The 14,761-nt window shown below is 39.7% G+C and overlaps 1 protein-coding gene, 1 non-coding gene and 1 pseudogene across 3 annotated transcripts in view; 2 read left to right on the top strand and 1 right to left on the bottom strand.

The window, feature by feature from the left end:
* LOC116078928 overlaps window positions 1-14,761 on the bottom strand; it is a 162,022-nt gene that overhangs the window by 23,328 nt on the left and 123,933 nt on the right. The gene's annotated exons all lie outside the window — the stretch shown is intronic.
* Window positions 4,034-14,761, top strand: part of LOC116091292 — a 132,238-nt pseudogene continuing 121,510 nt past the window's right edge.
* On the top strand, window positions 8,682-8,823 carry LOC116096192. Its single transcript, XR_004120886.1, has one exon. It is a non-coding gene; the product is annotated as a small nucleolar RNA SNORA48 (small nucleolar RNA).

The following is a 14,761-nucleotide window of genomic DNA, read 5'->3' as shown; positions in this document are numbered from 1 at the left end:
AAAAAAAAAAAAAGGATCCATTAAGTAATTTCTTCAAAGGTTGCCTTTGAATTCAGTTCAGCATACACTGAATGCAGAAATTAATCCAATACCTGTGGCCCCTGAAGTAGTACACTGTTTGGGATCCTTCTCTAGCTCAAGAATTCGAAACTAGACATGAAAGTGAGTCTTCCTCCCTTTTCATTATTGTATTTTATAATATGAGAAGTTGAATTACACTGCCATTTTGAATATTGTATATTTGTAGTATATAACATGAGATTTTGATAAATTTATATATTATAGACCAGTTATATTTCAACTAATTAATATGTAAAGTACCTTATATTTTACATTGGGTAGTAAGAACTCTGTGAATCTCAACTAGAAATCTTTTTGAAACTTTATATTCTTCATACAACATCCCCCCACCCACTAAGTCCAGCCTCTGTTACATCCTACTTTCTGTTTCTATGAGATTGACTGTCTGTTTAAAATATGCCTAACTGGAGGCTGGGAAAACTGTTCAGTCTGTAAAGTGCTTATCAATCAATTTTGAGGAACTGAGTTTAGATCCCTAGTATTTATTGGAGAAGTCAAACATGATGGTGTGTACCTAAACGCCCTATGTCAGAGCAATGTATATAGAATAATTACTAAGGCTTATTGGCCATCCAGCCCAGCCAAATTAGTAAGCTTCAGATTCAGTAAGAAACCTGTCTCAAAGAGTAATATGAGTGGGCTGACAAGATGGTGGAGCACTTGAAGGAGCATGTCACAAAGCCTGATGACATAAGCTCGATCCCTGAGAACCACATGGTGAAAGGAGAAAATTGCCAAAAGTTGTCATCTGACTTCCATATATGTGAGGTTACATGTATACATACAATTATATATACATATATGCATATATACATATGCACATACAATATAAATTTAAAAGACTGAGGAAAGGTGATTAAAGAAGTGACCTTTGACCTCCAAATATACCAAAACAAAAAGCTTCTTAGTGTGGATATCATAGATCCATGTTAGTTATGATACTGACTTTCATGGTCATCCTTCCTCTTTTTCAATATAGAGCATTCTAAACCATAGTCCCCCAAATGGCTTACACATCCGTGACTCTGCTGGGCTTTTGCAAACTTTGCTCCATTTGGCTGCAATGCTCTATCTTGACCCCTTTGCCTCTGAATGATGGCTCTTCCTCAATTCCCAGTTTTTGTCTAGTTTCTTTCTTGATGACTTCCCTTACCAAACAGCCCACAGGGATCTCTCTGCCTCCCCAACTCCTACAGACCTCATCAGCAACCTTGTCATATTTATTGTATTCTTTTACCTCCCAGACATGTCTGTTAACAAAACAAAGAAATATCTCTGGGCAGGGTCAATTCCTTTAACTTTTTGTAGCCCTGAGGGTCTTGTCTAACACTACACAGGAAAACCATAGGAAGTGAGCCAAAAAGTGTTTGCATTCACAATGGGTTATATTTCTTACCCTTTATGTTCTCATTTAGTAGAGTGTTACAAATTCCCAAACAATTGCTTTTCAATGAACAACATACATTTGGTTCATAAATACCACTTCCAAAAATACATTGAATATAAAAACCTCTTTGTTTTGGATGCTCTTGTTGCAGGGAGGTATTCTATGATATACTACTTGATACTGGCTGCTATCCTAATAAATATTTTATGGATCTATTTATCTAGTGCCATGACTTATATTTTCATCCAAGGTTATAGTTTATGTTTTGTAGACTTAAAGGGAGTTTATTTGGGAAAGAAACATCACCACTAAATGTGGTTATCCATCAATATCTGTGGGTCCCATATTCATGGGATCTATCAATCATATATAGAAAATATTTGAAAAACTATTTGTCTCATCTGGAGGTTTAGCTCAGTGCTACAGTGCTTGCCTAGCATAAACAAGGGTATAAGGCCCTGGGTTTGTTAATGCCTGGCACTGGAAACTGGAAAATAAAAAATATGTTTATGTGTGTGGGGCAGTGAACAGTTCTGACAGCCGGAATCCAGTAGAGCAGAGCCACCTCAGAACCCCGGAGACCCACTGAGGGAAGTAATTTGAGGGATGGTAGGCATTCGGTGAATTGCTCCTGATACCAGTGGCTCAGATTTCAGCCCAGACCCCTCACAGCTGCCCCTGCAGGAGATGTGTGCTGTATCAGTCAGACACTGTCTCAAACTCCCAGCATTCTAGCTGGACCTTACATGTAGTCATCTGACCACAAGCCAGGCAGGCCACACCCTATACAATAAAAGGGGTGGTTTGCCCCCTCCTCACTCTCTTACCCTCCCTCTCTTGCTCCTCACACTCTCTTACTTCCTCTTGCCCTCTTGCTCTCTCTCTCCTCTCTCTGCTCTTTGTTCTCTTCTCTGCCTTTCTCCCTCTCCTTCTCTTTTCTCTCTCTCTCCTTCCTCTCCTTTCTTTCTCTCTACTCAACCAGCATATTTCTCCTTCCTACAATAAAATAACTCATTCATACATTGCCTCCTTTTTAATTAAGGTGCCATGCAGCAAACAGGTCAACCCCCGGGGGAGAGAGAGAGAGACCTGGGCCTCGGCAACAGGCCCCATGCCACCCAAAGAGAGAGAGAACCTCAGCCAGGTAGGGGCCACAGCAGCAGACCCTGCTGCTTTTGGGACAACATAAATGTGCCTATATGGACCATACTGAACATGTACAGACATTTTTCTTGCCATTATTCCCTAAATAATTTGGTGTGATCACAATTTATATTGCCTTTACATTGTAGTAGGCATGAAACTGATTGAGAGACAATTTAAAGTATACAGAAAATGTGCAAAGATTTAATGCACATACTGTGCTATTTTATAAAATGAATTTAGGAGCTAGGAATATTGCATCAATGCCTTCCTTTGGTCTCTGTGGGCACTGCATCATGCATATGGTGCATGGACAAACAAGGAAGCAAAAAGTACCCATTTGAAAAAAAGGTCAAAATGAAATAATTCTTTTTGAAAAGAATTCAAGCATCTACAAATTTTAATATCCTAAGAAATTTGTCAAAGATACTGGACATCATACATATTATGTTGGTGTTTGTTAATGACTATGATGGCATATTCACTAGGGATTAAGATAATGTTCTAGAGTCAGTTTCATTAGGATGTTCAGGAAGGAATGATTAGTAAGGTCATACACATATATGTGTGTATAGATACCTTGCTAGTCATATATGTGTGTGTGTGTGTGTGTGTGTGTGTGTGTGTATTTAAAAAGAGAATAATTCAGCCGGGGTTTGTTTTTGTTGTTTTTGTTTGTTTCTTTGTTTTTTAGAGGGGAAACTGGGAAGGGAGAAATTTACATGTAAATAAAGAAAATATCTAATAAAAATTAAAAAAAAGAGAGAATAATTCAGACATAAATCAAATAACCTACTAAAGCAATGAGATTGTAACCTTGCTGCAGGTGGAAAAGATGAAGCTTTGATTTCTTTTTTTTTTTTTCCTATGACAGGCAACTTAGTTTATAGTACAATGATTTTTTAAAGTGTTTCCTAGGTCTTGAGACTTTATAGAGTTGCTTTGAGAGTCACTGTGAGCTAACAGGTTTGGTGGGTACTGTTGAAAATATGAAGGAAAAGGCAGTTTGGTTGAAATCCCATTTGCTTTTTATCTTCATCACAAAGAGCAAAATAAGCTATGGAACTTATGACCTCATCTTTTAGTCTAGACAATTGATATCCCACTAGCCTTATTTCAGATGGAATGAGTGCATCATTGCTAGCAGTTCCTAGCTGCTTTAAACCTATCTACTCATCTGTAAAATGGAAAATGATATCAATTTTGTAGTTTGGCAACAAATCTCAAATGGAATACAATAGTAAAATTCTATTTATTGAACATATAGTAGTGTATGGGGTTCCTTTCTATCAATTTCATACATTAATTCACTCTTTTCCTGTGAGGCATAGATTCAAAGAACTTGTCAGAACAAGGGGAGTAACCAGGACTAAAGCACAGACTGGGAAATGAAGAGCTTAGGACAACTGTAAGATCGGAAACATGGAGACTCAAGTTAGCCCTAAAAAATTATCAGCTCAAGATCTGGGTTTGAAACCCAGCCCTCTTATCAATTTGCTGAATAACCTGCAAAGTAAATTGCTATCTCTGACTCTCATTTTCTGCATCTAAAAATCAAGGACATGGGTTATCTTTTAGAGAATACTATAGGAAGAATTACTGTGAATTAATGAGTGTAAAAACTTCTGGCAGACTGGGGGATTTAAAAACCAAACAAACAAACATGGTATTAGCCAGGGCACAAAAGATTTCAAAAATTTTTTTAAAGATTTTATTTAACACTCTCTAGGGATAAGTACATGGGCCTGGGGGAAAGAAAAATAAACAAAGGAAAGCAAGTGATCCTGCTTGCCTCTAGTCCAGAAGAATTTGTAAACTAAGCTTTGAGACAGACTCCCAATTTCCACAAAACAGTTTTCATGCAGAAGTATTAACTTTGTATTTTTGGAGGGTTTTCTTCTTCTCTTTATCTATCTATCTATCTGTTTGTTTATTTATTTATTTATTTATTTATTTATACTCCAGATTTTATTCTCCCTACCCCGGTCCATCCTTTGACTGTTCCATGTCACATACCTCTTCCATATCCCCCTGTCTCCATGAGGATTTCCCCACAACCCACCCCCACCCAACAAGACCTCTAAACTCCCTGGGGCCTCCAGTCTCTTGAGGGCTAGGTGCATCATGAAACTTCATAAGGCTGGCCTATTTTTGTTGTTTGTTTTGTTTTGTTTTGTTTTGTTTTTACATTGGAATATTTTAACTACTGATTTGATCTTATTGGATATTACAGGTCTATAAATTGATAACATCATCTCGATTAAATTTTTGATTGTTTTTTAATTTCTACCTTATTTTATGTATGTGAGTGTTTTGTCTCCCATGCATGTCTGCAAGTTGGGTTCGCATGAACCATATTGTGCCTGGTACTCAAGAAGACAGAAGAGAGAAGTCAAGAGCCCCTAAAGCTGGAGTCAAGCTGCTATATTGTAATCAAACTATCATCTTCTGGAATAGCAGCCAGTGCTGCTAAGCCAAATCTCCAGCCTCTTCTGATTCAACTTTGTTAAGCCATATGTAGAGAAATTCATCTATGTCTTTGATATTTTTCAGTTTGATAAAATATAGACTTTTAAAGTAAGTCTTTATGAATCTCTGAATTTCCTGTGTTGTTCCAATGTCTTCCTTAGGTGTAGCAAAGGGACTTTGTAATGCTCATCCTTAAATAGGGCATCTATATCATATCTCTTCCTCTCAATGCTCAGGGATCACTGAATAGGGAGGTTTGGAAAGTATTTAAGAGCCAGCGGTAATGGATGCCTATAAAGAAACAGTATGTTCCAGACACAGCATGGCAACTGTACATATAAAGTCATAGGTAGCACTTTTAACAGTATGCATGACTTATGGCAAGCTCCAAACCACACCAAATCACAGTATTGTGAGGGGAGATGGACATGAAGTTCCACCTGTAGACAGGGAGCTATTTACAACTGATAGCTGCTAGGAAATGGAGATTCAACTTCCTTCCAAAGTGTAGCCAGTGATAAGTTGGCCACACTCCAGTGGAAGGTCACAGATCCAAGAATATGTGGGCAGCAGACATTGGACTTCTGGGGCTAAGAAAAAAGGGAAATAAAGAGGGTGGATCTGGGATGAGTTTAAGGAGGGGGACAAATATAACCAAAGAACTAGGAAAAATAAATTTAAGTTAAAAAAGAACAATTCATAAGTAAGACTGATTAGATGTATCAACAGATAAAAGACAATTGTCACCAAGCCTAACAACCTGAGTTCAGTCGCAAGGAACAATATAGTAGAAGGAAAAAACTGATTCCTGCAAGTTGTCTTCTGATTTCCACTTATGCAACATGGCACACACACACACATACACACACACATAATTAGGCAATACATAATCAATAAAAACAAGAGTCTATCCTCTTAGAATTATCCCACACAAAGGATAATGATCATGCAGAAACTATAGGTTATGAAATAAAAATCCCAATGCCAGACCTAAGATAACTTATTTTGAGTTCTTGGTCATGGATGTTCCATAGATCCTAAAACAATATAGGCTATTGTCATGGATTTGGCTGCCTACCAGAACTTGACAGTAAAACCCTAGTGTTGAAGATACCATGTACTTTGTTCACAGAACATGGAGAAATCATGCTGCCACTAATAAGAAAACATTCTCCCTGCTGGCTTGCTTTCATAGTACCAGAAGCTGTTGTATAGGCTGCTGGAATAAAAAGTCATACACATCCATTTCATGAATTTGAGTGAGGTAACCCAATCACAAAAGAACACACATGGTGTGCACTCACTGATAAGTGGATATTAGCCCAGAAGCTCAGAATACCCAAGATACAATTCACAAATCACATGAAACTAAAGAAGAAGGGGGGAACAAAATAACCATGGGAAGAGTTACAGAGATAAAGCATGGAGCAGAGACTGAAGGAAGAGCACTCTAGCCTGATATAGCTGTCTCCTGAGAGGCTCTGATAGTACCTAATACAGAAGTCGAGGCTCACACCTATCCATTGAACTGAGTACAGGGTCCCCAATGAAGGAGCCAGAGAAAGGACCCAAGGATCTGAAGGGTTTACAGCTCCTTAGGAGGAACAACAATATGAACCAACTACTACCCTCAGAGCTTCCAGGGACTAAACCACCAACCAAAGAGTACACATGGTGGGACTAATGGCTCCAGCAGCACGTGTAGCAGAGGATGGCCCAGTCGGTCATCAATGGGAGGAGAGGCCCTTGGTCCTGTGAAGGCTCTAAGCCCCTCTAAGTGAGGGGAAATGCCAGGACCAGGAAGCAGGAGTGGGAGGGTTGTTGAGCATGGGAATGGGGGAGAGAATAGGGGGTATTTCGGAGGAGAAACCAGAAAAGGGGATAACGTTTGAAATATAAATAAAGAAGATATCTAATAAAAAAAGATATGCACAGTCTTATTTGGGTGTGGGTCCTGTGACTACAACAATAACAAAATGACGAGTTATGGCCATAGTTGCAAGTGTGGCATGAGTGTTGTAGGGGTAACAAACTGCTTCCTGGTTGAATGTAACACTACAACATAGAGTGAAGCACATGTGTGGTGCTGTACATCTCACCAACAGCCAATGGTTGGGAAGCTGGCAAGCCACTACTGTGAATAGTATCAAGCTGCCTCTAAATTAACACCTCTGTACTTATTGAATAGCAGAGTTCTCAGACCTCACTGGAGTTTCCTTGTACAGTGAGTAATATTTAACATAAAAATTTGCAACTGATTCAAGTTCAAGACAGAATAAAGAGACTATGGTTTGTTTCTCTCTAAATTAGACATCTATATTACTCTCCACCAAGGTGATGTAATTGTGGAAGTAAAGGATAGAAAGGTTGAAAGAAACAGAGGTTTCTGAATTTACTTTTAAAAAAAAAAAAAAGCTTCACTCATGAATTACAGCAGCTGTGATTGCCTACACAAGATCAAATCATTCAACATTCCAGGATGAGCAGTGTAAAGGTCCCTGATTCCTAACTTAGGAGATATTATCAGCCGTTAATGTCTTCTGAGAGGCAAAAAGGCAGTTTATTTTCTTCAAGCATGTGGTCTAAGGGCCCAGTGGACTGACATGAATGAAGATGGGAGAGGGTGAAGGTAGACCTGAGAGGAGTCAGGGGATACATGGGAGATGAACTGAATTGTATGAAATCCTCAAAGAATTAAAAAAAATATTTTATGTTTGAAAAGATGAGATTAGCATAGCAAATTATAGCTAATTTTGCCAAATGAATGACAGATGACCCAAATTAATAAAGTATATGGAAGGGAAGATGTTGAAACAGATTCTAAATAGATCCAGAGGCTCATTGGAACATACTTTTCAAACACACTGTTTTTAAAGCTGGAAAGTCTACATTAAGAATATAATATGTAAAAAGGGGGATTATCTATTAAGTCTTACATCTGCTTGCTCTCATGGGTAGTATCTGCGGCTTGTTTTTGCAACATATGTAGGCTACATTTTGGATAGCTTATAAATTTTTGTTGAAAATGAGACATTTTGAATAATATGTTCTAGCAGCTCTGGTTTCTGGTATTTTTTTCTTCACCCTGAGGGGGTTGTTATACTTATTTGCACATTTATTTGTTTGATAGCTAGCTGGATAATTTTAGTGAATTGTATTTGCTTCCCACAGTGTGAAGCCTCTGATATTTCTCGGAGGAAGCTGCTTGGCATGTACAGAGCCACTTGCAACTGGAATCAACATTGTTCTGGCCCAGGTCGTTTTCTCTTTCCATGACCCTACCCTGCTATTGAATCTGTTAATTGCTGCCTCATTGTTCTACTGTTTTCTCAATACTCTGGAGCATAAATTGTTCTGTAGGCTGATCCAGTTAAATTCTGATTTTATGGACAAAATTTTTTGAGACCTGAGAGGGGGAAAGAAGGGAGGCAGAAAGAGAGAACAGAAAAGAAGAAAAGAGAGAGAGAGAGAGTCAGAGAGAGACAGAGAGAGAGAACGCATGTGTATCTGTGTGATAGCAAGTGTCTTAGTTTCATTTTCTGTTGCTATGATAAAATACCCTGACCCCTGACAAAAGCAATTTTAAAAAGAATGGGTTTAGGCCCCCTGGCACTGAGCAAAATGGCACCTGGTTGGTGGTGTTGTTCTTAGCAGTCAGGGGCAGAGAGGATGGCAGTCTTTTGCTCATCCTAGATTGATGCCTGGCTTGGTAGCCAAAGCTGTCTTATGATTAGGACTCATAAAACTCAACTCAAATCAAATCCAGGCAGCACAATGTGGAAGGAGAAAGACAAGAGATCTGTGGACTACCATGCCACCCATGGACCTGCACTCCAGTACATGGCACAAGTGAGCCATAAATAGTCCATTGCTGACATGCCACACAGCAAGGATAGAGGATGTCATCCAGAGGCCTGCCAGCCACTTGTCCAACCTGCAGCGGGAGCAACCACAATGTGCAAGTATATGATGATCAGATGGGAGAGAGAAAAAAAAAGTAGAACTGTGAGTGTGAGAGAACTGACCCTGCCACTCTGTAAGCCGCCTTACCCGTCCAGCGGAAATAAGGAGGCAAACATGAGCCCTTCTCCAAGCAGATTTTATTCAGGAACCCTTATTTTACTTCTTCTTAATAATCTCTCTAATCTCTATAATCTCTATTATCTCTCTCTCAGCCTCCCTAGTAGCTGGGACTACTGGCGTGTGCGCCACCACCGCCTGGCTCATAATAATCCTCTCTCAAGTAGAATCTAGAAGCCTCCAGCCTTTACAGGTTAAATACTTTTCCTGGTCCCAATCAGCATCAGCTACGTGGCAAAGCATAATAGGCTGCGGGAAATTCATACCAGCTTGCGTCACAAACTGGAGGCACACAGCTTCTCCAACTAATGGCTTGATTATCAATGCTCTCTGCTTTGGCCAGAGACCAGGTGTTCAATATAGGGTGGCAGCTACGGCTCCCCACACCATTCAACTGCTTTGGAGCAGCATAGATACAGAAGTGATGCACCCCTAGCCCCTCACCACCTCCAGCAGTCCAGAAAGCTGCCAACAAGGTCATGAGTTCAAGAGAGTTAGTCCTGTCTGTCACCAGCTGCAGCACTCAGGAGAGTGAACCCTGAACCTTACCTGAACAGCACAGCAGAGCAAACCCTGGTGGTGGAAGCACAGGTGAACCAGCCATGGAAGGGAGAGTACTGGGGGAAAGCAGAGGTCTGTACCTCTTCTGGGCAGCACAGTAGTGCTGGACCTGGTTGAGGGGCCCTCAGGTAAGCCAGCTCTGAGGACAAGAGTGAGGAAGAGTTGTCCCAGGCACTAGTCTGTTGTGTGGTGGCAGTGGCATGATGCCCTCCCTCCCTCTGCCCCTCACCAACTGCAAATAGTCAGGAGAGCTAGCCCAGTCCTCTTAACACCTAAATCAGGAAAGTAGGCAATAGCAACACAGTGAAGCTATTCCTAGTGGTGAAGGTGTGAGTGAGCCAGCCCGAGGGCATGAGAATAGGAATACTGGCCCAGACTCTAACAGGCTGCAGCACTTGGGAGAGTGGTCCTGTGCCTTGACTGGGCAGCACAATGGAGCTGGCTCTGTAGGTGTGCGTGCAGATGAGCCAACCCTAGGCTATAAGAGGATATGAGTTGTCCCCAAGAGCATTAGAGCAGGAGAGCTGCCCTTGTTTCCTGCTGATGGTGGCATTGATGGCCTAGCCAGAGCAGTGCCGGAGGGCTCACCCTGGTGGTGTGGCTAAGGGAGAGCCAGCAGGCTAACCAGCTATCATACCACCCAGGACAAGATCCAGGGCTCTGAGATGGCTCACACCAAAATCAATATAATCTGCTAAATGATTAGGAGGTGTGAAAGGGCAGGTCCCGCTGATACAAAGCTGAAAGGTCTCCATGACACAGGGCAACAACAGGAAAACTAGGAGGAGTTCTGATCAAGATGCAATATTGATGGTGTAGCAGAAGCCAGGGACCTCAAAGCAGACCAATGACTCACTGCAATGATCATTTGCAAATGAAGATGTGTGGGCAGAGAGACAGACTTGGGACACACTGTGACATACTACAGCTTCTGTGATGAGATGTTTTCTGTGCTTTGATTATTGTTGTTGTTGCTGTTTGCCCTCTGGTCTTTTCAATTCACTCTCATCTGTTCCAAGCCATCTATCTGAAGAATGAATTTGAACATAAGTGATTAGAAGTCCCAGCTTTCTCAGTATATTCTGCTCAAGGGAGAGTCTCTGTCCCTTGGGATTGTGAGGAATAGAACACCTACCACTTGTCCACACCCGTCCTGAATTGGACTTCACTAACAGGTAGCTGGAAGCAGGACTAGAAATGCTTATATCCTTCCCCTCCTCACAAAGATACTGCAGTCTCCGGTATTTGTCAGACTTCTGTCACTGTAGCAAAATCCTCCAAGTAGGCAACTTTGAAGAACAAACAGTTTTGCTTTGGTAAATTGTTTTAGCCCATGCTTTCAGGGTGCTGTGTTGAGCCTGTAAGGAGGCAGTGTGTGGTGAAGGAGGGAATCAGGTGGAGTCCCATGTGGAAGAGGAGACTGTGGTGGCAGAAGCTACTGCTCTATTTCATAGCAGCCTGAGAGACTGAGAGACAGGGTGCCTGTGCTCAAACAGTGTCCTGGCAGAAGAAGCTACTCACATCACGATGGCAAGGAAGCCCAGAAGAGAGAAAGTAAGGGAGCAGGTCTTCAATATCCTACCACAGAGCATGCTACAAATAACCTAGATTCACTCCACTCCACTCCATCTCATAAAGGTTCTACCACTTCCCAATGGAGACACTAAGACTTTAATGACCGTGCCTTTGAGAACAATCTATGTATACATTACATTGTCCTGAAAGCTATGACAGAGAGGAAATAGAAATGTCTATGATTTGAATACCACAAATACTTATCATTCTTATAAAGGTTTCCTATCTTTTTCCTTATGAAGAAATATCTTAATTTGCCATGTATCCTTATGATCACCTCCAGGGAATTTTTAAAACCTTATTTTCAATACTATGGATTGAACCCAGAGACATGTTAGGTAACATCATATTACCACTAAATTATATCCTAGACCTAGACCTAACTGCTGGGTGTTTTTAAACAAATCTCACCAACTTCATGTGAGTCTATAAAACTCATGTTTATGTCAGAATTGTAGTTGATAGCTATGTTTTCAATCTTTTATATATCATTTGTTTGTTCAAATGTAATATTTGCTCATGTCAGCTTGTCGATTTCAACATTTCGCCAGTTTGAAGTATAAAAATAATCTTCATTTAGTCAAGTATTTTCGTTCTCTTCATTTTTCACACACTTTATTGAAGTACATACGACTATGTGTTGTGCTTCAACCATTAAATGTAATGTGGAAAATCTCAAGAGAAAAAAAACCTAATGTGTTTATACAAAACTTGATTTTTCTATTGTAGTTTCTTCCCTTTTCAAGGTCCAAGTACTTTCTTCTCTAATTTGTTTGCTGTTTACTGAGTTGTCTTTAAGTTCTTTTAAGATTGTCCAATTGATGACAAACTCCTTCATTTCCTTCATTTGATGTTGCTGAGATGTCTCTTTTCCTGAAGAGCACCTATAGTGTGTGTTATTTTTAAATTTTATATTATAATAGAGTTTGATGATATTCTTTCCCCTACCTCAACTCCCTCCAGATCCTCCCTACCTCTACGCCCACCCAACTTCCAACTCTGCCCCTCTGTCTCTCTGTCTCTCTCTCTGTCTCTCTGTGTCTGTCTCTCTCTCTGTCTCTCTGTGTCTCTCTGTCTGTGTCTGTGTCTGTCTGTTTCTCTCTCTCTCTCTCTCTCTCTCTCTCTCTCTCTCTCTCTCTCTCTCAAAAGATAACATAAAAAGAAAGGCAAAGGTCAAAATGAACAAGCAAAAATTCAATAAGGCAAAAAAATAAAACAAAAAGCATGGAGTCTGATTTGTATCTACCAACTAGTCCTGAGCATGCTGGACATGGGTTCTACACTGGAGTGTGCTTGATAAACTCAGTGACACTCAATAGGAGAAAACTGAGTTTACTTTCCCAACAGATAGCAATTCTAAATAGTTCCTTGATTAGGGATCGGATTTTCTGTCCACTTCTTCTCAGTGCTAGGACTTTGTCTGCTTTGAACCGGTACCTGTACAGGCCGTGTGTGTGCTGCTACAGTCTCTGTGTGTTTATATGTACATCAGTCCTGTTGTATCTGATGGATGCTGTTGCCTTGCACTTACCCACTGCCTCTGACTTTTACAATCTTCCTGCCTCCTCTTCCATATACGTCCCTGAATCTTAAGGAAAAGAGGTTGATGAAGACATATCATTTAGGGTTGAGTGCTCTCTGCACACCGCTGAAGTACATTTATAGTTTATATATAGTTCTCTTCATGCAGCACATGCAAAGATATTTACCTCCTTCTGACCTTCAGGGATTCGAATGGAAAATCTGTGGTCATTTGAGTCATTATCCCCCCTAAGTAAAGTGCCATTTCTGTGTTATTGCTTTTTAAAATTTGTTTGTCTAGAATTTTCAAGACTGATTATTATGTGTCTCAGCATGAAGTTCTTTGTATCTGCCCTGCTTCAAGTTTGGTCAGCATTTTGTAGAATCATATTTTTTTGCCAAATTTTGGGAAAAATTTTTGCCACTATGTCTTTGAACATTACTTTAGCTCCACAGTGTAGTGGGTCAGTCTGATGTTGCTTGTATTCTATAGCTAAAACTGGTTTCTCAAGATGTGGTTGCCCCGGATGAACAGATACTCTCTTACTCAAGTGATGCCATATGAACCTTCTCCCCTTATTAACTGGTCAATAAAAGGCTAGAGCCTGTGATCGGGTAGTGAAGGGAGTAAGGTAGGACTGAAGATTCAAGACAAGATTGCAGATAGGAGAGAGAAAAGGATGGACAGAGAAAAGGAAGCCACAATAGACCACAGCCACATGGCTGGAGAAACAGCAAGTAGGAATAAGCTAGGGAATAAGTTAGCTAGCTGGGGAATAAGTTATAATAGCCCTAGATCTGCTCAATCTAGGCATATGACTTAGAAATAAAATATGTGTATTATGTCTTTTATATGGGCTTATTAGAATACTAGTTCCAACACCACATTCTTTCTCTTCAACTAATGAGACATTAATGATCCAAATGTCACATCTTTTCTTATGTTCCACAAGTCCCTTAGCACATCTCCATCCTCCAACTATTTTTCTGCGTTCAGCCTATTCAATCTCTATTGTACTAAATTCATTAATACCCTATTCTGACATTTCTAGTTATTCTAGCTTTTCCTTTTGTTGTGACTTTGGGTTCTAAAACTTGGTATTTATCTATAATTTCATGTCTTTACTTGTTTTCTATTTCCTTTTCATGGAGCTGTCTCATTTTCTTTGCATTAGCTTTTATATCATTGCTCAGTGACTCATTATAATAAATTCCTTGTGATATAATCTATTATTTGCCTCATGTTTTGATTAGTATACCTTTTTATTTTTTATTATGTTTTTGTACGCACAGGTGTGTGCCTGTGAATGAGTATGTGCTTGCATGCATGCTACAGATTGAACTCAGGTCATCAGCAAGCACTTTTAATCACTGAGACATATCACCAGGCCCTCCTTTTGTCCTTTGCTTATGCATGTTAAGATTTTCCTCGTTCTAGAGTGCAGAAGGTTATATAGGAGGTTTTGAGAGAGGAAACAGGGGAAGAGGGGAGAAGTCTTCTAGTCAAAGTATAATCTCAGAATTTTTAAATGTATATGTATATATTCCAGATTCTTAATGTCATGAGTGACCATTTTTGTTGTACTTTGGAAATTTGTGCCATCCACTAATTTTTTTTTTTTTTTTTTGCTTTATTTCATACTATGCTCAGGAAAATAATACTAACAGTACTTTGAATGGTTGTTTACTGAAAATATATTTAAGAGTATTTTCTATTTTGTACCCATTCTTGCATATGTGTAAGTTGTAATAAACTTTCTGCTAGATAAATAGGGCCAAACTGTTACACTTTTAAACCCCTTTTAAATTTGTTGGTTAGAATATTAAATGCATTATTTTATGACATTTTCATACATATAGAGCTCATCTTATTTCTCCTTTCCCTTTCGTTTTCTCATCTCCCTATTTTTTTTAAGATTTATTTTTTTTTTTTTTTTTTTTTTT

This window comes from Mastomys coucha, chromosome X (genome assembly GCF_008632895.1).
Source record: "Mastomys coucha isolate ucsf_1 chromosome X, UCSF_Mcou_1, whole genome shotgun sequence".
NCBI classification, from domain to species: domain Eukaryota; kingdom Metazoa; phylum Chordata; class Mammalia; order Rodentia; family Muridae; genus Mastomys; species Mastomys coucha.
This window is presented reverse-complemented; position numbering and strand designations above follow the sequence as displayed.